General features: G+C 27.4%; 2 long non-coding RNA genes across 2 annotated transcripts; both read left to right on the top strand.

Annotated features, from left to right (window-relative positions):
- The first annotated feature begins 889 nt into the window (after positions 1-889).
- Positions 890-3,137, top strand: LOC132927712 (uncharacterized). Its single transcript, XR_009661811.1, has 3 exons — positions 890-1,084; positions 1,219-1,306; positions 1,807-3,137. It is a non-coding gene; the product is annotated as an uncharacterized LOC132927712 (long non-coding RNA).
- A 1,514-nt stretch (positions 3,138-4,651) lies between these two features.
- LOC132926498 (uncharacterized) lies at positions 4,652-6,050 on the top strand. The gene is made up of 3 exons (XR_009661455.1): positions 4,652-4,748; positions 4,882-5,438; positions 5,726-6,050. It is a non-coding gene; the product is annotated as an uncharacterized LOC132926498 (long non-coding RNA).
- Positions 6,051-24,478: the final 18,428 nt, after the last annotated feature.

Raw genomic sequence — 24,478 nt, 5'->3', positions numbered from 1 at the left:
CATTTCTTAGATGACAACAGTGTAGAAAGTTTTTCCTGTTCACTGGATTTAAAATGACCAATGTGCTTGGCCTAAAAATAGTCATAATATACATAAACTAAGAACAATCTATGTCAAAACAAATGCATTTGAATTTAACTTTTATCGCATAAGAGTTCTTGCAAATATTATTAGTAAGTATAATCATAAGTAATACTAGTAAAAAATATCACTAACTTTTTCTTTAAATTTATACAGATTCTATTTGTGGTGGATAATAACAAAATCTGTGTAGTGTACACTTTTTTAAATTCATTACTTAAATAATAAATTAATAACAATAACTTTTTTTCACAGAATCTTCAATGGAAGCAGATGAAAAAGTACTTACTGCACAATACACATCAGACATATCTGATGGTTCTTCATTTTCAAAAACACGTAAAAGCAAAAGGACAATAATCGATTCGATAATATTAAGTGCTGAAGCTGGTATGATATTTTTGTGTTTAAATGTTTTTATTTTAAACAATATGTTAAATATGAACCAATTTAAATTTAAAATTTTAATAGATTGTTTTAATACTATGAAAATTAAAAATTGAAAAATTAGTAATGATGATACTGTGGATTCAAAATTCAAAACTAAAATGTATAAAACAAAAGCTATATCGACAAAAGTACAATCATCATTAGAATCGGATGACAATATGTCAGATTTCTGTAAGCATTTTATTATATTTCAATTAAATTGTGTTACCTACCTAAATATGAGACTTTTTCAAGTTATTTGTATATTTATATACTATGATACTGTTTTAATAGTTTTTTGTATACGGCTCATTATTTATAATAAAGACTTAATTTTTATTTATTTAATTTAATATTTTGTCTATTGCAATTTATTTAGCTGATCATGATTCTGACAAGGATAAGGAATATATTCCAGATATTCAAAATAAAAACCAGATAATAAATGATAATAATCCTGATGAGGAAATAATAATTGTTAATAGTTTAGTAATACCAGAGGTTAAATCAATTGAAAATAATGAATCAAATATTGTTGATTGTTGAAAGCCTGCAATAAGCCATATTGAAAATAGTATGTATATGTTTCATTTCAGTATCATTTTATATATTTGTGTTAAACTTTTTATTTTTGTATTATACAAGGCCTCAACTATATTGGTCATTGGCATAATATAATATATTATCATTATAATTCCTGATTTTCAGCCACGTATCCTAATACTAACAAAGAAACGTCATCTATTTCAAAAACTATAGCTCATCCATATTGTACTTCGTACTTCAGTTGATAATAGTAAGTAATAAACAGTATGATCAATTTTAATAAAATTCTGTAAATGTTTTTGTTTATATAATTTATTTATTTTTACAAAGATATGTTTTTGGGTTACATACAAAAAAATCATTACCTGGTTTTTATATGGTAACAAAAATAATAAAAATGTTTTTTAATTGTTTAGTACTTGAAATCCAAAAACATATGATTCATTATTCAATGTTTTTTTATGAAGAGAAAAGTTTTTTTTTAAATTAATATAATTTATAATAGTTAGCAAATTTTTGTTAATAAATCTATACTTATCTTTTCTATTTCTCGAAGTTGTAAAAAATAAACTTGATTAAAAATAATTTTGAACTTACAGTTTATTATTTTTAAAGTTGAAGTCTAATTATATGATAAAAGAAATAATACTATTTTTTTTTCAATTTTAGTAAAAACATGATAAATTCACATTAAGATAAAATTTTGTATTTAACTCTATATTACATAATAACATTGTATATATTTTTCAGCTGTACTGAAAAATATTTTGAACTATCTGGCATACTTAAAAGTCGAAGTTACCAAAATTTCTGATACTCAACGAGAAATAATTCAGGTGATTAACAATTCAAGTTCATCTAATATCAGTACTTTAAATTATTTTTAAACTAATAAAAAAAGGTACAATAGCAATAACGATATTAATTAACATCATTACGTACGCGTCGAACGATTCAACGCGACGTAAGTATATACGACAACGTCAAAAATATGTACAGATAAATTACAGAAAATTAAAATAACCTTGTGGGTACGAGCTGAGTATATTATGATATATAAAAAAAAAATATGATATAATAAAATTGGTCACTCGAAATGTCGTTATCTACGCGACGGTGCACCCCAATCCATTGCAGGATAGTGAACTGCATACATATCCCATACCGCATCTGCGGTCGTTGTCCTTACCGCCGCCATCGCCGTCACCATTTTATGTTTGCGGTCGCTACCTTCGCCGGTTTTTTCGCTTTGATACTTAGCGTCCTTGGGTTTGCCGTGAGTGTCGTGTTCCACTGCTGCGGCGTTCGACGTGGACGGATGTGACTGCAGCGGCGCAGGCGAGGACGGCGCCATCATCGGTGGCACGTGCGGGTGCATGCAGAGCGGTTTTTACGGAGCCGAATTTTACGGAAGAACTTCCGCGTCCGGCGACGAGCCCAGCTGAACCGGACAGTCCGTGCACGACCGCGAGATCATCGCGTCCAAAACGCTGCATACCTCGACTGCTGACCGACTACGAATTATTTGCGCGCGGCTGTGGCGGCGACGACTTCTCGATGATCTCGTAGAAGACGTCTGTTTGTTTTTTGGGTAGCAGTGCGGGTGGCCTTGGCTGTTGCCGCGGCCGCGAGCGCCGCAACAAAGCCAATCGGTGTACCTGTCCACGTTGACGAATCGTACACAGCGACAGGTTAGCTAGGTCAGGAACGCGGTCTGATTCGTTTTCCTGTTCGACAAACACCACTTGGAGTTACGAGTTGAACCGAACGGTTTTCTTTTCACGATTCTTTTTTACGCGATCGTTGTCCATCTTTTGAGCGAAATGCCAAACACTAAATTCGATAATACGAGAGTATTTTATGTGTTCTTAATATATTATATTAATTCAATGTATTTATCTTAATGTTTGTGTGTATAGTTCACTTAATTCTACCGATAGTATTTGTCGATTTTACCTATAAACTTTCTTAATTCAATAATATATTTTTCAAACTAAAATAATAATTATTATTTTAACATATTACTACTATTTGTTAATAAATAACCAATTGTTAGTAAAGTACTAAGTTGTAAAGGTGTACTTTTCCACAAGCCTATAGTTAATATTTATTATTTATAATATTATAAAATAAACAAACATTAATAACAATATATATAAAGGCTTAAATTTCTATCTATAAAAGCATACAATATAATAAATATAATAACCTAACCTATAGAAAGTCGTTATACAAAAAAGTCAGTACAAGTCGTCATAAATTCCATGTTTTGTATTGTAGTTAAACATATAAACAGTTGATTGTCAGGTACGTGAATAAATTGTTGGCCTTTATGTATACATAAAACTGTTTTCATTTTGATTGTCCTTAAGCTGAGTAAATGCTTCATCGAGTGACTTAGGAAATGGTGGATAATATTTTCTTCGTTCGGTGTACATGGTTTTCCTAATCGTATTAAGGTCTTTATGACATAGAGTCGAATAATTGTCTGTTAAAAGTTCAGTGCGTATTATTTTATTTGGCCTTGTAGAAATGCAATCTACGGCTTTTCGCTTGCAGTTTTCACGTACAACTTGACATTCTATAGCCGATTATCGTGCTCAAATTATGTTTCGATTACATTTGGCAACATTGGAAAATATTAGATATTTTTTTTTCTATCGAGCGTTCTCAATCGTATTACCAAAAATAACGTTCTCAATCGTATTTTACCGTACGCCTATGATGTACGGGGAAATGGCGGTGTCGAAACATTTGAGGAACGTTCCTTTACTATCCCTCTCCTCCCAGTGACTGATTTACCGATGCATGGGCGCAGTAAAATTTATAATTTTTTGCCCCAAATTGTTCATTTCTATTTTTTTCAATATCAAAATAAAATTTATACGAAATATATTTTTAAATTAATGCTGCTTATAAATGAGTAGTTGGATTATAGAATAATGTTGTCAAAAAAAATGTGTCTAATTAATGTTTAATATTTATTCAAGTTAGTATACAAATTAAAGTCAGTTTTTTTTTAAATTAAAAATTAGTATTTTGATTATTATTTTTTACACCTATATATCAAACTAAATGATTAATGTTTGAAGTCAAATTTGATTTCAGCGTTAAAGCCATAATTTTCGGAAAAAATTATTATACTATTTATACTTAATAACAATAATAACCCACCAAAATATCCAAGTATGATAAAAAGGTATACAATTAATTTTATATGCCTGAAGTCGGTGGGCCCCTCTTTTGAGTGGGCCTAGTGCAATAATTGTCCCATTTGTCCTTCTATACATATGGCATATATTGCCAATGCCAGTCCAGAATAATAATATCATCTTAGTCCGTGGTCCAGGCTCAACGAATATATCAACACTGTCAATATACCAAAGAATATACTTACGTGTGGTAAAATAGAAAAATCTGGTACAGGTATTCGACTATTCGAGCACTCCGCGACACTGTTAAATCGACAGTAAAGAAGACTCATTTTTCCACGAACGTCTCATTGCAGCTTGGCAAAATGGCTGCTGCGCGCGCAGCTTCTCTTATCACACCATTATCACTGTTATTTTCAAATATGATAATCTGATTATGCGCCCGCGCGTGATATACTCAATACTGATGGCAAAAATAACAAATTTATTAATTAAAAGTTAAGTGTGATTTAGGTAATTTATTTTGTCATGATTTAATAAGTAAGTGTTTTAAGATTTAGTAATATTGTTTAGTACTTTTAAGAATACGAATGATCGAATACGTTATGAACATTTATAGTCTCATTATTTTCATCTTTAAGTCCAGAAATAATTGCATTTACTTCATTTACAGAAGGCTTTGCTATTGCTGTTTTGCTGGATTTCTTTTTTGTTGAATAAAGTCGAAGCTGTGGATCTATTTTCCTTTGAACATTGACTTCTTCAACTGTTTTTAAGTGTGCTTGTCCTCCTTCGCTCATTATTGCTATAATTTCTGCCAACTTTTTTTCAATTTTTTGTAAGTTTTCATTACTATATTCATTTGTTGAACTCAGACCTAAAATAATTTCTGTTTGGCTTATGATTGTTTGATTTTTGTGAGCTTTATGATGACTAGAAGTTGCAACCATATCCATTACCTTTTTTTGCTCTGTCGTATTTGAGTAGTACGAAACAGTGTGTTCAGTATTGTCGTCTAAACTTATAAACTCACGAGCACAAGCATGTATGTGTTTACAAATATTTGCTTTAATAACATTATCAATGCAAGTGCAATGAAAGGTGTGAATGCAAATATCACACTTTATGCTCATCGGATCGATTTGATAAACAAAATGCAACTGGGCAACCAGATCCAAATTCATCTACAGTGACAACAGTATACAATTGAATGTCATATGCATTAGTTCCGTGAGTACCATCCACACAAATTTTATCATGGCCAAATTTTTGTAACAAAGGCTCGTTACATTCATTATAAGGACAAATTATTCTTGTTTCTCTATTTGCATCACCATTTTTATGATATTTTTTTATATGAGTATCTAAAGTTTTCTGAACTTTAAATGTTTTCTCGCAAACTTTACAAACATAATTATTTACACCTAAAGAATCACTACCATGTATATTTCTTAAATGTGCATATAAATTTTTTTTTTGTGTAAACTTTGTATCACAAATTGAACATTTAATTTCAGATGCACTAGATGACATGATGCTCAGCTGTTAAGATACAAACAAAAATAAAATACTAGCTAAATGAAAATCACAATAAGTATAAACACCTATGTCAGCCTGAGATTAATAACTTATTTTTAGAAGATTTATGACTTGGAAATTTCTTGTTATTATGTATTATTTTAAATGTTCAAATATTTTATATAGCAATCAATGATATTGTATTTGGAGTTGAATAAAATAAATGTCATATATCTAAATATGTATACACAAGTAACTAGGAACATTTCCTATTTCTAATATTTATAAAAATGAAAATAATAAAATACATTGTATTTATTTAAATTTTTTCATTTGTCAGTTTTGTTTTTATTTTACAATCCAAGATTACTTATAAGTATGGTAACCAGACGTACTCTTTTTCGTAGGACAGTACTCTTATTTGACGTGTGTCCTAGTGTCCTTAACAATAGTGTTAAGTACATGATATTGTACTCTTTATTTTTTGTGTTTATGTGTTTTTTATAATTTGATTATTGTTATGGTTCGACCTAAAGCATTCTTATTGGTTGGTAGCATGATTTAAGATAAACTAAATTATATATATTTAAATTGTACACTTGGTATTTTTACCTTTAAAAAATAATTTATACTTAAGTTTAAGTTTACTTTAAATTCTTTAATATGAAAGTATTTTCATCATATTATAAAGACACTAAATGAGTTGACATAATAATTTCAAATAAATGGTTTTTATAATTCATAATAATAATAAAATAAATAGAGTAATCAATCAGATGAAAAAAAAAATTTTCTATTATTATTGTGATTTCATATAAAAGTTAATAATTTAATAAATACATTTAATAATTCAAATTCACGCGCGCATAATCAGATTATCATATTTGAAAATAACAGTGATAATGGTGTGATAAGAGAAGCTGCGCGCGCAGCAGCCATTTTGCCAAGCTGCAATGAGACGTTCGTATTTTTCCTGTTATACCTATTAGTGCCTCCTGCTTACTGCGTAGTGTGTAGTCGATGGTTACAAACAACAACCACGAGATGGCGTAACAACGTAAGTTTACTTATAACATTTATTGTATTATTTGTTGACGTCGACGGACGGTGCCGCTACCTCGGGATGGTCGCGGCCAAGCATTTCGTCGATTAGCTAACAGACACGGAGCACATTTTTGTTAAAAATTCAACTATGAGCTGCTCTAGTGCATTATTGTAAATAATTTATGTTAATTATTAAAAAAAAATCAAATTCGACAGCCGGGTAACTCCATTTTTTGTTAAAACCGATTTACTTGGTAGGTGATACGATAGAGAAAAAAATGCATGAAAATGGAGACATTTGGTTTTTATATCAGACCCTTCAATAATTATCGTTAGACAAAATATGTTTCCGCCGTATGTGCATACATAATGTGTCGCGAACAAATAATAGTCACTCGCAGGTTCTATTTAGAGTGGTAGGAGACGAATCTAATCGTTAATTACATTAAAACAAATATTATTTTTATTATTGCTTATTTGATTGTCTTGAAATCACTGGATAACAAATCATATGCGATTATTATTATAATAAATATATATTATTATACATTTTTAACTAAATTAAAACTAATAACAATAATTCATTATAATACTCGTACATTCAAACTTCAAACCTATGCTGGAGGAAGTTGTTATTGAACGCACCTACGTATCTGTAGGTATAATAAATAATAATATATATTATGGTATAAAAGTATTTTTGTAAATAAAAATAATAAATCTAAAAAGAATAATTGTATTTATTTAAAAAAATAATAAATAGATATGATCACATATAATAATATGTGAATACATAGGTAACAATGTAACACGCACAGTATAGGTAAGTACATATTTATTTGGTTTTATTGAGATAAACTCATTTGACATCTGATAAGAAATATGCACGGTTGAAATAATTTTCATTAAAAAAACACCCATATTTTTAACTGTTCACATAATTTTGCATATTTAATAATGCACGTAATATTTTGTTTTTAATTTTAAACGGCTATCCATTTTTAATACATAATTATGTAAAATTACGTTTATGAATAAAAATCATATTTTAATCAATATATTAGGGTTACTTCTCATCTCGTAGAGTATAATAAAGTAGACTTTATCTGTAATCCAAATTATTAGTACTGATAAAATTATGGTCGGTCATCGTTATTGTTTTATCAGTTAAAAGATAATGTCAATCTTTGATCAAACTGACAATTATGGGCAATGGGCGGGCAATCGTCTGTAAAATATTTTGGAACATTTCTAATTTTTTTTTTGCCCATTTGTAAATTATCAGTGCTTATTTATATCAATATTTTGTAAAATGTTTAAAAGTATATTTTGAAGGTTTTTATTGCACATACATTAATTCCCTGATAATAACGATCAACAAATAAAAATAAGATAACAAATAAATTATAACTCTACATCGACAGTTGACGACGATGCATTATATAATCGGTTGGCCCAATATTATAGGTAGGTAGACACTACTGTCTACCACGTACCTACGTACATTATGATTATATAATATATAACTATATAATTATAATATTATATTATTATATATAATTTTTTTTCAATTTAATAAGATGTTAAAACGTCAACCAGTTTCCAACTATATTATATATTATATATTAAATAATATAGTTGGAAACTGGTTAACATTTTAACATCTTATTAAATTGAAAAAATAGTATGAAAAAACCACAGATATACTGTAAAATATCAATCGTATATACGACAACTCAACAATAATGAATAAAAAATTAATATATTTATGATAAGATAGTATAATATTAATATATTATTAAACGGCATAATATTAGTGTGTTAGAGATTAAATGCGTATCGAATTGTTGTTGTCACATTAATATTCTATTGCAATTTGCAACTATGAAAATAAATACCTACAACAATCTTTAGTTTTATATATTCGATATTATTTAAAATACAATACATAGTTTAAAAAAGAAAAAAAAATCAATTTTATTTAGACAATAATATTGTGCATAATATTCGTATGAAAATGCACTTTTTCCTTAAAACTGATAAAATATGCATTTTAAATTTACGATTTTTAAATTCGTCATTGTATAGCTTGGATTTCTAGCATAGTCTGCTATAATAAATCGAGAGCATATAGTAAAATATGCAAATCCTACAACTTCCGAGCCCTATATGTCTTTATCAGCTATATAGCAGTGGGAATCACTTGAAAACAAATACAATATTCAAATAATAATATTATACTATTATTTGATTGGTAACATATTATTATCTATATTAATCCCGTTAGTACATGTACCAGGTTACTTATATGACCTTATACTATACTAAGGTGTATAGTATAATCCCTATGTTTATGATGACCGAACCTCTGCAGTAGTGGAGAGTAGAAGCTTATCAATCAATGTCTATATAGCCACCACGACCCGCGCGTTATTTGCACAAGTGATCAAATTTCAAAACATGATTTTCGTCACTCCCCGATCTATCATATTCGCTTTACATTATTATTATTATTTGTTTTATGTCAGTTGAAATTTAATAATCTGCAGTATATATCATAATATATTATAATACAGTGCAGATCAATTCTGTGTCGAACAGCAGTATATATTCAGAATCAACCCAAAAAGTGGCATTTTTTTTCGAGGGTCCTCAAAATCACCCCTTTTACATGACCTAAAAATAAACTTAGTTTTTCTAATGCATTATCTCAATATATAATATGTAGTATTTTTTTTTCGTTGAACTAAACAACCCTCGTACATTAAAATTAATTGATTAGTTTATGGTTATTATAGCTAAACTCGAATTAAATATAGTTAGTATATAATGGTTACGCAATATTTTAATAAATCAGATTAATACAATTTGATTTGATTTGATTCTACCAGTAAAATCCATTATTTTGTATACTTGTAATATTTCATTGATATGGTTCGTGTCGTTTCTTGCAGTCGAATATAACTATTGAAGTCGGCTTTTATTTATTTTTGTCAAACGGATGAAAGCCTGAACACGAGGTATACATACGATCATCAGAACACATGCAGCTACAGGCGTTACAGCCAAAGTCATCATTGCGCATATGTGCCATGTGAAATGGGTATCGTATGGTTCGTAATAAAAGGACCGACATCGTATGTATATACGGTCTCGATGAAATACGAGGATGACCCGTCATGCACATAATAATAATAAAATATTGTGTAAGTATATTATTGTATTATATTTGGGTTTAAGATTTTTTTCTCCCTATCGGCGCAATCGGCACATTAGAAAAACACATTTACCCTTATAAAAAAAAATATATATATATATATATATTAAACATCTCTTTTATACCCATAATACAATAACATAATTCATAACGATCGTCAGTAACCCTCACCCACACTTGACAGTTTCACACGCTTTGCCATATACATTGTACCTATAGGTACGCGTTGTCGTGTATAAAAATGCATATTGTAGGAGTGTCTCCTCCCCGCGGTTGAGACACGCCGACCAAAAAGCGATAAAAGGCGTTTACGTCCAACTGCAGAATATAATATAATATAATATATAGAATATAATATAATATAATATCATATATTTTAGGGTCTATCGAGTCTCAAACGTATGCATTAAAAATATACATTAAAATATACTTGTACTATACAATCGTAATAATCACGGTAATTATTAGCGACAAAGCTAAAACAAAGCATTAAAGGACATCACAACACTAAATTTTTTTTTTTTTAAAGTTATTTGTGTATTATTGTAGTCAACACATTGAAAAACGTTTTAGTAAAAATTTCAAGTTAAAAAAATGATTATTCAACCAGATAATGATAGTTGATGGATAGTCGCTTGACGTCATGGTGCCGCCTATGTTTTACGTGTAAAAGTAGTTAGATTTACTCAATGATTTTAATAACTTAAAATAGTATTTCGGAATTTTTTTTTCATAATCCCAAGTATTATATTTATGTGCGATGGTGTGATTTAAAAATAAATATATCTTGTTATTGCATACATATTATAAATTATAATTTAGTAAAATTATTGAGACTGGCGTTGTAATGCTGCGCACACCAAATTTTACGAAATGAACTATAATAGTTTTATCTACTATGAAAAAACTAGAAAGTATATCAAAATTATAATCACACCAATGTCATAAAAAAAGTATCATTTGTTTCGAAAAATTGACACGTAAATTAAATTAAAATCGTTAAAATAACGTATAAATATACAATAGTAGGTATATACTACATACCAACATGACAAATATTGTGATTTATTGTCAATTTATATTCGTTAATACAACTATAACTTAGTAGTTTTTCCCGGATAATGTATGTATTTCGTCGCATAAACACTTAAACGGTTAAACGGTGTACAAATCCATGGTTTTGAATTTCTAGTTTTGTTTATCGAGCGTTCCATCCACAGGTGTTTGAGTCGTGCATGTATTTTATTCTTTTCTTTGTTTATTTTTATTGTTCATTATTTTTAATAATATTATTATTTACTATTGAAAGGTCAGCATGTACTGTATACAGATCTTTTTTGGTCGTGTGTGATTTACATATTTTCAATATATTAATTAATGTTTATGTGATGTTTGCAAAACTTTGACATAATAGTCATTTACATACACGTGCTCTGATTGATTATTCATATTATGATGGATAATACAACACGACACAACATATAGATATCATAATGATATCCTTAACGACATGATTTGTCCTAGTCCTTGATTCGGTCCATTTATCTGGTGGTTAATTAAATCTTATACCATTTCTGTGTTGATGTTGCGATCAACTCAAACGTTTTGAGTTAACTTTCGATTAATCGATAGGTTATTCGTGGGATTTCTGTGTATACTAATTATAGGTTTAGCTATCACTTACATGTATAAGTATTAATTGGTAAGGTATTTAATCATTTATGTCCGACTTATTTATACCAAAAACACCTGAGAATAATTTTATTCATTAATTTGAAAACCTTAAATATATTATATACTTTTGGATAGAAAATATTTCATGATTTCTCACTAACCGCACAAGTTACTTTAAACCACGAGTATCTGCACACTATTTCATTGTTTTTGATTATAATTTATCTTATGATGTCAACGACAGCGCGTAAAAATTACTTGATCCCACAAAGTAATAATAATAATAAAAAAAAAAATGGAAACCTGTGGCAGTGTGGCTTTACCAAAGATTTTATTTATTTACAAAATAAAGTGTGCTGTACAATTTCATTTAAAATCGCACGATGTATTATATTATTTCGACAAACGATATAATATTTTTACGACATTTAACTAAAATTGATTGTACACAGAACGGCGTCAGTAAGACGGACACCTGCATCCCCTTTTAGAAACCAGCTTATAGTAGACAATAACACACATGTGCACCGCAGGATCTTGTCATTTTTTTCGTTTTATTTGTTCTTTTATATTTTACCCTCCACCAATAAATAAAATAAATTGACCTCTGTCAAGCCTGCAACAACCCCCGTCGCTAACGGTGTGCAGTACCCGCCCTATACCTTTACAATATTAAATGCATTTGATTTCACAAGATTTCGAGTGAAATTTAAAGTGTTTTTTTTTTTAATATTAAAGTGTGTGAAACCTCTGAGATTAATATATAGTAGGTAGGTTAAATTCCAACACATTGTGTATAACACCGTATAATCTGTATATCGCATATATTCGATGTAGGCGGTATGTACAATAATGTACATAATATAAAATAAAATTTATTTTTATATTATAAAATGAAACAAAATATAAGAATATAATGAATTTATATAGTATGCATGCATATACATTGTATATAAATATACACAAAATAAGAAATATGATAATAATTAATAAGCTATGTTCAGACATATCGTAATACTAATCAGTGTGAAAAACGCAAAAAACACACAGTTGGTTAAAATACTTAATTCCCTTGTGGATTAATTAAAAAAAAAAAACCAGATAAAAAAAACAAGACACTTTGGGAAGGCACTAAAATTTACAATTAATATCATATTATAATACATTACCTAATCTTAAAAATTATACACAAGACAAGTGTAATAATATTAATACACTGTGTATATATACATCACATACGCACAATATGAAACATATTGTATAATCGTACTAAGTGTTGTTGTGTAAGTTACTTTTAAAAAGTTATTAAGTTACATAGAGATTAAAGCGATGAAATTATTTACTTGTTATTAAAATAAAACTGTAATCAGATTACATTACTTTTTAATCTAAACAATTAAAAAGTAACTACGTTACCTCAAAGTTGCAAAAAAAAAAATTATAAATAATAAATATTTTTCAATTATTTTTTAACATTGTCATTTGAGAAGAAACTTAAGCAGAACAACTATATATAGGTATAATAAAAACTATGAAACTATGTCAAAAAAAAAAAAAATAATTAAAAAAATAAACAATTAACATTAAATAAATAAATTAATAAATAAATATTAAATTATAAACAAATATCACAATATAAAATTATTAATATACTAATTGTCACTAATAAAATATATTTTTGTTCATGTGTATACAAAAACATAATGACACAAGTCCATCCAATCTGTGTATACAGATAGGTTTTATGTACTTCGAAAACATTAATTAAAAATATAATTTATTTAACTTTTTTTGTAATTTAAGTAGTTCAAAGTATGAGAATTAAACTGAGACCAGTGAACATTAAATATATATAATGACATTTTTAAGCATTCTCACCCTATTATTATGTTTAAATTATGCATAGGCATATTTAAATTCTGATTTTTTTAAGTGTAGTTAAAGATGATATTTTTGAATATTTAGATTTTTCATTGCAGTTAAGGAGTATCCTGTAGCAATATCAACTTTGGTTTATCAAATGAGAACATATATATATTTTAAAGCAAATGCCAAATTGTGAATCAGATAATTTTTTTTTATTAATGTATTGTAATCAAAATGTATACGAGTTAATCTGCTTTAAATACTAAGGATAGGTAATATTAGTTTTAAATATTTTATAAATGTATTTAGTTATACGAGCTTGGAAATTATATTTAGATGAATTACCCGTTATAACTTATATTTAATATTATATTATGTATAATTAATAACGTAATAATAATGAACTTCAATATCATGATAAAAAAATATAAAGTTTGACCATCATTTGATTTTAAACTAAACGGGTTTTTCAATTGTACAACTTAGTATTATAATATTAATATTCTATACTATTTTTTAATCTTTAAAAAAGCATAATTTTGAATATTATTATTTTTTTTTAGAGTAAATTATGTTAAATTAAAATAAGTTTCTTTTTTCTAATTAATTTGAAACTTTTACAAATTAAAAACAAATAAAAGTAACTTTTAACTTTAAAATTAACTTATATTTTTTATATCAACCTAACCTTAACGAGTTAAAAAAATTAATTAACTTATTGCTCAATTTTGTATTTTGGTATGTCAATCATTTAAATCAAATAAATTTTTAAGTATTCCCTAGAGTTTTAATTTAATTATTTTTTATTTTAGCGATAAATGTTACACATTATAATTTATAATACACACATAAGGTATATCTATATCAATATAATTATTTATTCTGTACATTTAAACACTGGATAATTGTTTTTACAATTAATTTATATTTTGGACGCATATAAAGTAGCTTCTCAACAAATATTTTAATTTTACATATTGTATTTGGCACTTAGCATTGAAAACCTTAAATGTCGTTATTGAGTCCACCTGACCTGTTATTATCGATTATATGAATTTTAAGCAGTTTAGTTACAAATCAATCCAATTATTCAAAAATGAAATATCTATATAGCACTACGATACTATTAGTATCGGTGTTTTCAACTGTTTTCGGAAAAAATTTAAGTACCTACAACTAAACTACACGTTAATTCCATTATATAGTTTTTTAAGTTTTTAACTGCTTTATATGTTCTAAGCAACTTTCGCATTTTTTACGATTATTTGGGGCACCAAATCACTAAAAATTATAAATACTGTGCAATGCGAATTGTCCTATGCTTTTCGCTGACAATAAAAATTTTAAGAATATTGTTTATATTTATTTCATGTATAGGTACCGGGGTCGAGGTTATTTTTGATATATAGGCCAGTTGGGAATAATGCGCCGATACAGTAAATAATAAATAAGTCGATAAATATTGTCATGTGTAGATAACGTATATGTATACCAATGCAAATCAGTTTCAACGCAGATCGCGATTTCCAACTAAAACCAACTATACAGTGTAATTAAAACTTTAAAGTTCACGCGAATTTCTGTATTTATTAAATATAATAACGATTTAATTATAGCGGATACAAATGTACCTATAAGTTTATGCCTTTATGGTGCACAAATGCGTTGCTACCCCGTTGGAATAAAGCTTGTTGACGCGTAAACGGGTCAGCGGTGTCGAGTAACATCTTCGAAAGACATTTTCACGTATAGAATTAAAAACTATTCAATTCAGTTGAGTCGCTAAAGGTAGGTGTTCAAGTGTATACCTACGTTATATAAATTATATAATTTATAATATACTTAAATCACGAACGATTCATCGGAACGTGAACCGCATCATGAAAACGCGCCTTCAAATATTGATCGCCACGGTTGAGTCGTTCGTGATGAGGTGGGGAAAGTGGTCGTCGTCGTCTCTCGCGTAGATTCTGCCGATATCGTGTTGACGGAAAGCACGCATTAAACACATAATAATAAATAATAAAACTCGGAGTACTTAATATCACCATTGTATCATAATTCATAGCATTTGACCGGTTTCTCTTATTATTACTCAGCACCTACCATTCCACTACGCTCAACTAAACTTTGAATACTTATAACTTATAAACTAATACATGTTCGAACTTCGATTTTTAGGCATCGAAACACTCTGAAAAATATTCTGTTTCTGATATGAAATTAAAAGTGTATGTTGTCATTCAAAAAAGTAAAAAATTTTAAAAATTATTAAATTTTTTTAAAAAAAATATTGTTTTATTTTGACAGGAAATGTAAAAAGAAATATTTTAACAAACTTTAATGCATTTTGAAATAATGAGTAATTGATAAAAGAACAACAGTGCAATTTTGTGGATTAAATAGGTAGTTTTAAATGTTAAAAAAATGTGATTTGTCCTATAAACAACAAATAATATTACTATATTAAATACTCGTATTTTGAAAATCATGTGTCTTAAAAAAGGACATTTGGTGACGACTTTGCTTTACAGTAGTTGTTCAGTGTGCCTTGTCGTCGAGTGAGTTACTGTAATTTATTTGCATACAAGGTAATTTTTTTATCATAAAACACTCATTATTTCGTCAAGTATTGACTTTTTTTTCACAATTTTTTCAAAATATTTGTTTCATGCTTTTGTCAAACTGTTTGACATTTTAATTTTTTCACCCTTTTATATATTATTGATACCACTATCAACTATTGATTTTCAAATCGCAACCTATGTTTAAAATGTACTAAATTAATAGGGCTATTTTTTATGAATTTTTAACGTTCAAACTATTATTTTTCCTTAATTTTTTAGCGAGGTAATATAGCTTTTCAAAGTTGATCGGTTTTCGATTTTTATGATACTTCTTGTTTAAAATGTAATTATATTATGTAATAAACTCGTTATCGAAATATCGACTATCGACGCAATGATGAACTTTGTACCCGTAGTTATTAAAGCATCACAGCCGTAATAACCGAACATCACCTAAAAACCTCAAACCATCCGACTTTGAGCAGCTAAAGGTTAAATGAAAAATAATAATTTTAACGTTAAAATTCATAAAAATAATTAGCCTACTATTTTAAAATCAAAACTTGACAGTGATTTCACTATTACATATAAGGGTGAAAAAAGATAAAAATTGTTATATAATTTTAAAATAGCACGAAACTAAACAATTAATTACGAATTTAATTTAGTATTAACAGTATTTTTTTTTTTTTTTTAATTAGTGTAGTAGTTTTTTTTATATGTTGTCAATTTGTTTTGATTCTACTAATAAAAATTAATTTTATTATACTATTTACTATACTTTAACTATATACTTTTATTGTTTTATTTTAAACGTCTTACAATGTATTTTTTGCCAATATGTGCGCAAAGAGTTAAGTATACAATACAAGCATACTATTATGTTTTATTTTATGCGTGACTATAGAATGATCTAATTCACTTAAAAATAAAACGGTCGTTGAATTCGTAAAATTTTTGCAAACAATTATATGTCACACAATTCGATGAGATTTAAACGTTATTTCTAATTTGGCATCTCAGTATCTTACATTCCAAATAAGAGGAATGATTTCAGTTATAACCCTACATGTTTTATTAAACTTGTAATTTTTAAAACTTTAAAATTTCCAAATAATGTATTTGATATTTATTTAAGATGGCCCATTTTTGTTGAAATATTTTTATTTAAGCATTGTTCTTTGTATAATTTTTAATATTATTTGCCATTATATTATAATGACTTTATATAATATAATATGTAGTATTATGTAATGATACATATTTCTACTTTAGAAAAAAAATGGAAATTTCGAGCTATCAGTAAATTTTATAACAATTTTTTTTTATGATTGTATGTATTTTGTTGAATTATGATTAATTAAAGAATATAATTAAATTTAAGAAATTTAAATTTATGGTATATATATTGGTAATTTGAAATAAAAAATTAATAATTACATAAATTTCTTAAAATTATAATATAATTTGTCATGACTTTATATTTGCTTATATTATATTATTATTATTATATATACCTACTTCATACTATGTAGGCATATGTTTAATGTTTATATATTATATACATGTTAAACAAAAATTGTTTACGTTCTAAAATATACATTTTTACCCCAATAGAATTACTCGTTTCAAATTTTAAACAATGGACCGTTTACTTCTAATTAAGTATCTAAAAATATTTACTGAGTTAGTGCCTTATAATAATATTATTATTTTCTTAAAATTGTTTGAGTATTAAAGTTTATTAATTTTCTAGAATTTAAATATTAACTGCGTAAGAAGAGTTTTGAAATGTAAAATGTATTATATATTGGATAATATTATTCTAAATTTAATTTTAAATTGTTATATGGTTAAGAATTTTAATAAGTACAAAAAAAAAAGTATATTTTATAAAACATATTAAGTTTAAAATCAATATTATTTGGTTTGTTATGTAATTAATATTCAATAGTAAATTGAATGTATATACTATATTCACAAATATAAATGTACAAGTCTAATGTGTCTGATACAGAATAAGACGAACAAGTTAAACTTAAACTTTAAGAGGAGGAAAATGTTTGAGAGTATCTTAAATTCAGGTATTAGTTTCTTACTAAATTGTTTTAATTATACAATCAACTATATAAAACCAGTATTTGGTTTAGGATATAGTAATTATTAATGATAGGTTGATAGGTATAAAGTTTATGCAAATAACAGGTAGTTGATAGTTATCATATATTATTATTTGATAGTTATCAATATATTATCAAGAATATATTTATTTATGACCAATAATATCAAAGAATATAATAATTATAAATTGGTTATTTAAATGTATTCATTAAAATATTATTATTAAAACTATATTAAAATTTAATGCAATATATGGTATACAGTGTTGGTTCATTTTATTTGATAATTGATAAGTTTTTGGTGTAGTTAAGAAGTAACTAAAAAAAACAATGTATTTGATTCTTCATGTCGGGTATTAAACTATTAATAGCATTATTTTTTATATTATAAATTATTGCCGTTTAACGTTTATAAATTATAATATAATAATAACTTATAACTTAATATTTACAAGTAGGTAATATTTGCCTATTGATAATTAATATTTTTAAGAAAATATATTAACAACAAACCAATTAGATACTTGTATAACAGTTATAACTCATCATGCCAGTTTTATTAGGTAAGTAACAAAATCGTCTGCAATTTGTAATAATATAAAAATATGTTTATTGTTTAATTTATTCTAATACATATTACTATATTATCCGTTCAGCGTGTAAAATAATAAATAATATACAGTTTTGTTTTTTTTTTTTAATGTATTGCATACTTTTACTAGAACCACGTTAAAATTATTATAAGTCATAATCAAATATATAAGTAATATAACTAAGTATTTTACGAAATAAAAATACCAAGATTATAGATATTTGATAATTTTCCACATTTTAACTTAATTTTATACTTTAGCTGTAACATAAAATTGTTAATATTTAAATATATTTTAAACAGTTCAATTTCGAATAAAAATATTTAAATATATTATACTGATTAAACACACAGCACGTGTCTTTTTTTTTTTATAGATTTATAGATTAAAGCTCGAATAGCAAACTAAGATATACAAATATAGCATAAAAACGGTGATAAACAATACAAATATTTACAATATTCGATGTTACGTAAAAAAAAGATAATAACATGTAGGTACTACGACCCAGTAGGTGCAACGACGGACGTTCCCCAACTGTCAACATAAACCCGATAGATGCGGTAAAGGATGTTTTTCAACCAATAACTACGGTCCAACGACAACCGATATTCCGCAACCGTCGCAATCCTTTAGTCGCCACTACTTAGCAAGGTACGGCCCTCGATCATTGTTTCCGCAATCAAAGACCCAGAGTATACCATTTCATCAATCGCTCCTAATCACCGATGAGACAAGGTGACACGTACCAGTAGACGCCACACCAGTCAATGTTATCAAAATTTTATTACAAAATATCTTACAATTTTTTTAATTATCATTGAAAACACAGCATTCAGTATCTGCGATTTTTATTTTAAGACATTTTAATAATTAAAATGTAATTTATTATTTTTTATAAACAAGAAATATGAACATGCAATTTTTAATGATGAATACAAACTAGCGACTAGCGTGAAAATAATCAGTACATTAAACACACCATTATAGAGTCATAAATTCAATAAATGAACAACAATCATCAATCAACAATTACATTTAGTGTATATTTTATCAAAATTAACAAAATAAAACCGTGAAGTATAGACGGGCCGCAGTATAAAATATATAAATTTGGATTGTGGCCCGCAAGCTGAAAAAAGTTGGGCATGTCTGATGTACTGCTATTATATTAATAGTATACATAAGTAGGTTTTACTAACAACGTCAGACGAGAATATTAACTAAGTAAACAAAAATAATTAATTTAACGGACGTCGCAGTGTAATTACTAGGTTTTATATTTTATATAATAAATTTACATTATAATGAAACACTTACATTGTGTTCAATATCACGAAAGTTCGCACGACGAGCATCAACTCGACGACGGAGAAAATCAGCCGATTCCGCATTTTTCTGCGACGATTGATGGAAATCCATATCAGACGACAGATGGATGTTTGGCTCAAATGATAAAACCGATATTATGGACGTGATGATAATTATATTAGTAATTACTGTTTATTATCACTAAAATGACATGAAAATTATCAAATCAAAACGTTTACCTAGTCTGTGGCAGTACAGCGTATAGACACTATATTTGTGTGGCCTTACCAACGATAATCTGCAAATCTGCTCACACTGCTCAGTGCTCAGCGCTCAACAGGTTTATTATTCACTCGATGTGGAAATGCTTATTGATCAAACGGCTCTGGACCATTACTCCGACGAAAGAATGCCGACAGCTGCGACGTGAACTACCTGTTAAGAGTCATAATTTATCATTTTTCATACAATCATACACTATGCACACGTTTTATGATCGTTGGGATCTTTTATCCCCGCTGACGATGTACCTACTGAGATGCCGACCCCATCCAATGCTTTCAAAACGTTTATTTATGCGTGGGTGTGTCGTACAATACGATGTGAAAATATTATATGTGGTCGTTGCAGGAGAAAAAAAATAAACAAAACCCAAACGTTATTATTATTACACCACTCAAATTTCATGGACAAAAGTAAACTCGAAATCGATTTTGCTTGTGAATATAATATAGTATACAATTAATATAGGTAACCCATCTGCAAAGATAATATATGAGGAATATTTCACGAGCCGCAGTGATAAACGCATTGCTAATTATGCTTTAGTGGTATACATTATACGATCACCCTTACAAAATATATTATATTTTGATCAATGTATGTTCTACAAATGTATTATGGTATCGTTAAACATCGGATAAAAAAATAATAAAATAAATATATGCGCTATATTAAATGAGATCCGCGATACTCAGTTATAATATTCGTACTTATCATTTTAGGGGCTTCGTTACTGCCGTCGATTTTGGCTCAAAAGACAAAATTAAAGTTAGTTTAAGATGTCCGATTTTGATTCTAGAAAAAAATTTGAACTCGTCAGAAAATTGTCTATACATATATTATATATATCGTATGGAATACTTGTCTTGTAAAAATTAAATCTTATACCTATTGGCTATTATAATGAACTGTTAATAAAAACGAAAATATGAATTTTTTCAAATCATAATTAAAATTATAAACAGAGTGTTTCGTACGATCTACAGAGTAGGTACAGACATTTTTCCGCTGAATTTAAATATTTTTTTTAGAATAAAGATCAGACAACGTTAATTTTGTCAAATCAATAAGTAATTTGTCATAAAATTCGTGAATTTTTATTGTTATCGAATTATTGACACAATGATGTACACGCGTGCGTACGATAGTGGGATCCGTCGGCGGCTCCAGCTAGTATCCGCGTTGAATTGCACACACTAATAATCATTTGTAACTAACACATAGATCCCGGGCGGCTAAGACGAGATTATAAATTTCCTAAATGTTGTCTCTTAAATAATAACCTTAGAGAGGCCCTTCAACGCACAATATATACACAAATACAAGACCTCCCATAAAACCAGTATCCTGCCATTCTCAGGACCACCTGGCACTTGGTACTCTAGTCATATACATATACGAGTATAATAACAATTGTCACTAATATAAATATTAAAACAACGCAGAACGAGTAGTTGAAGGTCTAAATACATCGCCGGAGTATTGCTAACTAACTATAGGCGGTATCTAATCGCGATAACATAGTTATATTAATAACCAGTCAATAAGACATCACACTACATACACATAAGCACTCGATAAATGTATTATTGTTATTTTTATTAAATAATTATTTTATTTATCATGAAAACATTATTTTTCAGATTATTACTTCACATTTAATACACGCACAACTGCAAGGCCGGATTAAAGGGAGGGGTCTAGCCGGGACGGAAGCCCTGGGGCACTTTCAAGTACCAAAGTAAAAAAGTCTCAAACAATTTTAAGCTGATACACATTTTTCAGTGATTTTAAAGAATAGTTTTTCAAAATATCATTTTTTTTTTATTGATAAAAATAGCTTAATAGTAAATACATACAAAAGCACTATGGTAGAAAAGACGCATTTTACTGTTATTTAATATTTCCAATGGAAATTTTCCATTGTTATCAATAGACATTAACGTCATCAATAAATGAAAACCATACATATCTACAAATGATTTTATATTCTGAGAATGATTTGTTAAAGTCATTAGACTAGTAAAGCATCAAGTAACGCAAGGAAAAAAAATACTTGATAAAATAGTTTTTGTTTTTTCTATTAACTTTTGTTTGATATTTGTTGTAAATAAGTATACTGTTAATAAATTTAAAAGTTACTATGAAAATTTGAATTAAAATTAATGAAATATGAAATATTAACTTTTTACTTTTATTATATTACAATTGGTAGTTTAATAGAAATAAATTACAAATATTAATTTTATAATTTTGTAATGCAATTGTTAGTTTGTGAAATAGTTAGAAAAATGAATTCTCCTGCGAGCGTAGCAAGCGGCTTTGTAAAGCATGTTTTATCAAAAGGGCACAAAATGTTCTTAATCCGGCCTTGCGGCACAAGTACCATAATAATGTCGAAAACACGCACGTAATAATAATGCTTAGCGATCACTACAAAACAGTTAATACAGAGCCAACAAAATAAGACAAACTAAGTATATATATTATTCTATGTGTATTTAAACGAGTCATAATCACAATATTCATTTCGCCGATCAAAGGGCGGCTGGTGGCTTTATCAAAGGCCACTGCGTTCCCATTGAATTAGCTTTCTCTTTGGCGGCATATATGTATAAGAAAACCACACGTCTTGCGTTCTATGCCGTCCCTTTCATTAGTGACAAAGATTTATATTGGGGAGTTGCACGTGATAATTTGATCGTTATTTATTAATTTATTATTAGTAGGGTTGCCTGTTAAAATTACACGTGAGCATATATGATTACAATACGTTTAGGGTTGTACATAATAATGACCATGTCCGACCAGCTAACAAACACGTCACACTATAGAATGCTCCAAATCAACAATACGAAAAGTACTCGGAAAGCAAAACACCAAAAATATTTTATACAATACATTTTTCACTAACATATAGGTGTCAAAAAAACTATTGTAAAATAATATATATTATATACTTTATAAGATTCTCTATTGTTCAACACATTGTCCCTCAGAAGTACGACGATCATTATATGTAAAACTTGTAGGCTACAGACGTCGAAGCCTTAACATAAAGCTAACGAGACTGCTTTTCTTCATACTTTTAGAATGAATTTTGATTAAATGTTTATCAAATGTTATCCATTCTTTTATAAAAATGGCTTTAGAACATAAAAATGCACTAAATATGTCAAAAATGGTCTTAACAGTAATAAAAACTTAAAAATGTAAAATAAAAGTAAGAGGACGTCCTCTTAAAGTCTTAAACAAAACAAATGATGACAGGTACTTATACCTATATTATATACATGAATATTGTATTTCTATTAAAAAATCTAATTTTTTTAAATTTTTTTTTTGATCTACAATCTGAAAAATTAAATATTATATTATTTAACATAAAGTGAAAAATAACCGATTGTAATGGTAAACAATATGTTTGTGATTTTGATGCATACAAGCAGGACTTTTTCCGTTGTCTCAAATTATAATATAACTTTAAATAAAAATATTTTATAAAATTCTAAACTAGTTTTAGGCATTTGAAGTAATTAATTTTCTAATTTTGTTATATATACATTATCATTAAACATTTTTTGCTAGGTAAAAAAACTTGAAAATTGAATACAAGACTCCATTACAGTCCACAGAAATTTTTCATTAAATAATTTATTATTATTATTTCGTATGGCCTAAACATAACAAAATTATAAATTTTTTTTAAAATTTTCTCAATTTGACATAAAACAATATAAAATCTTAAAAATACATCAGTACAATGACTAAATTCCCTGGAAATACAAATCTTAAAGATGAAATAGAAATCTACACCCATCACACACCCGCTACTAGTCAACATAATACAACATACAATACCTGTTATCATTTTTACTACCTAATCTTATTTTTATTAAATTGACAATAACTTATAGTTTATAAATACAGAAAATGTATAAATAAGATTTTTATATAGGTAAAGCGTTTAAAGTAAGATATAAGAATTTTAAACGAAAAATATTAATTTTGTTGTAATTTAAAAAATATTATTCGTAGAGACTTTCCATGTATATTGTTATTTAATATTTTTACTATA

Source organism: Rhopalosiphum padi, chromosome 3 (genome assembly GCF_020882245.1).
Source record: "Rhopalosiphum padi isolate XX-2018 chromosome 3, ASM2088224v1, whole genome shotgun sequence".
Lineage (NCBI taxonomy): Eukaryota > Metazoa > Arthropoda > Insecta > Hemiptera > Aphididae > Rhopalosiphum > Rhopalosiphum padi.
Note: the sequence above shows the minus strand (reverse complement) of the source record. Positions and strands in the feature narration are given on the sequence as shown.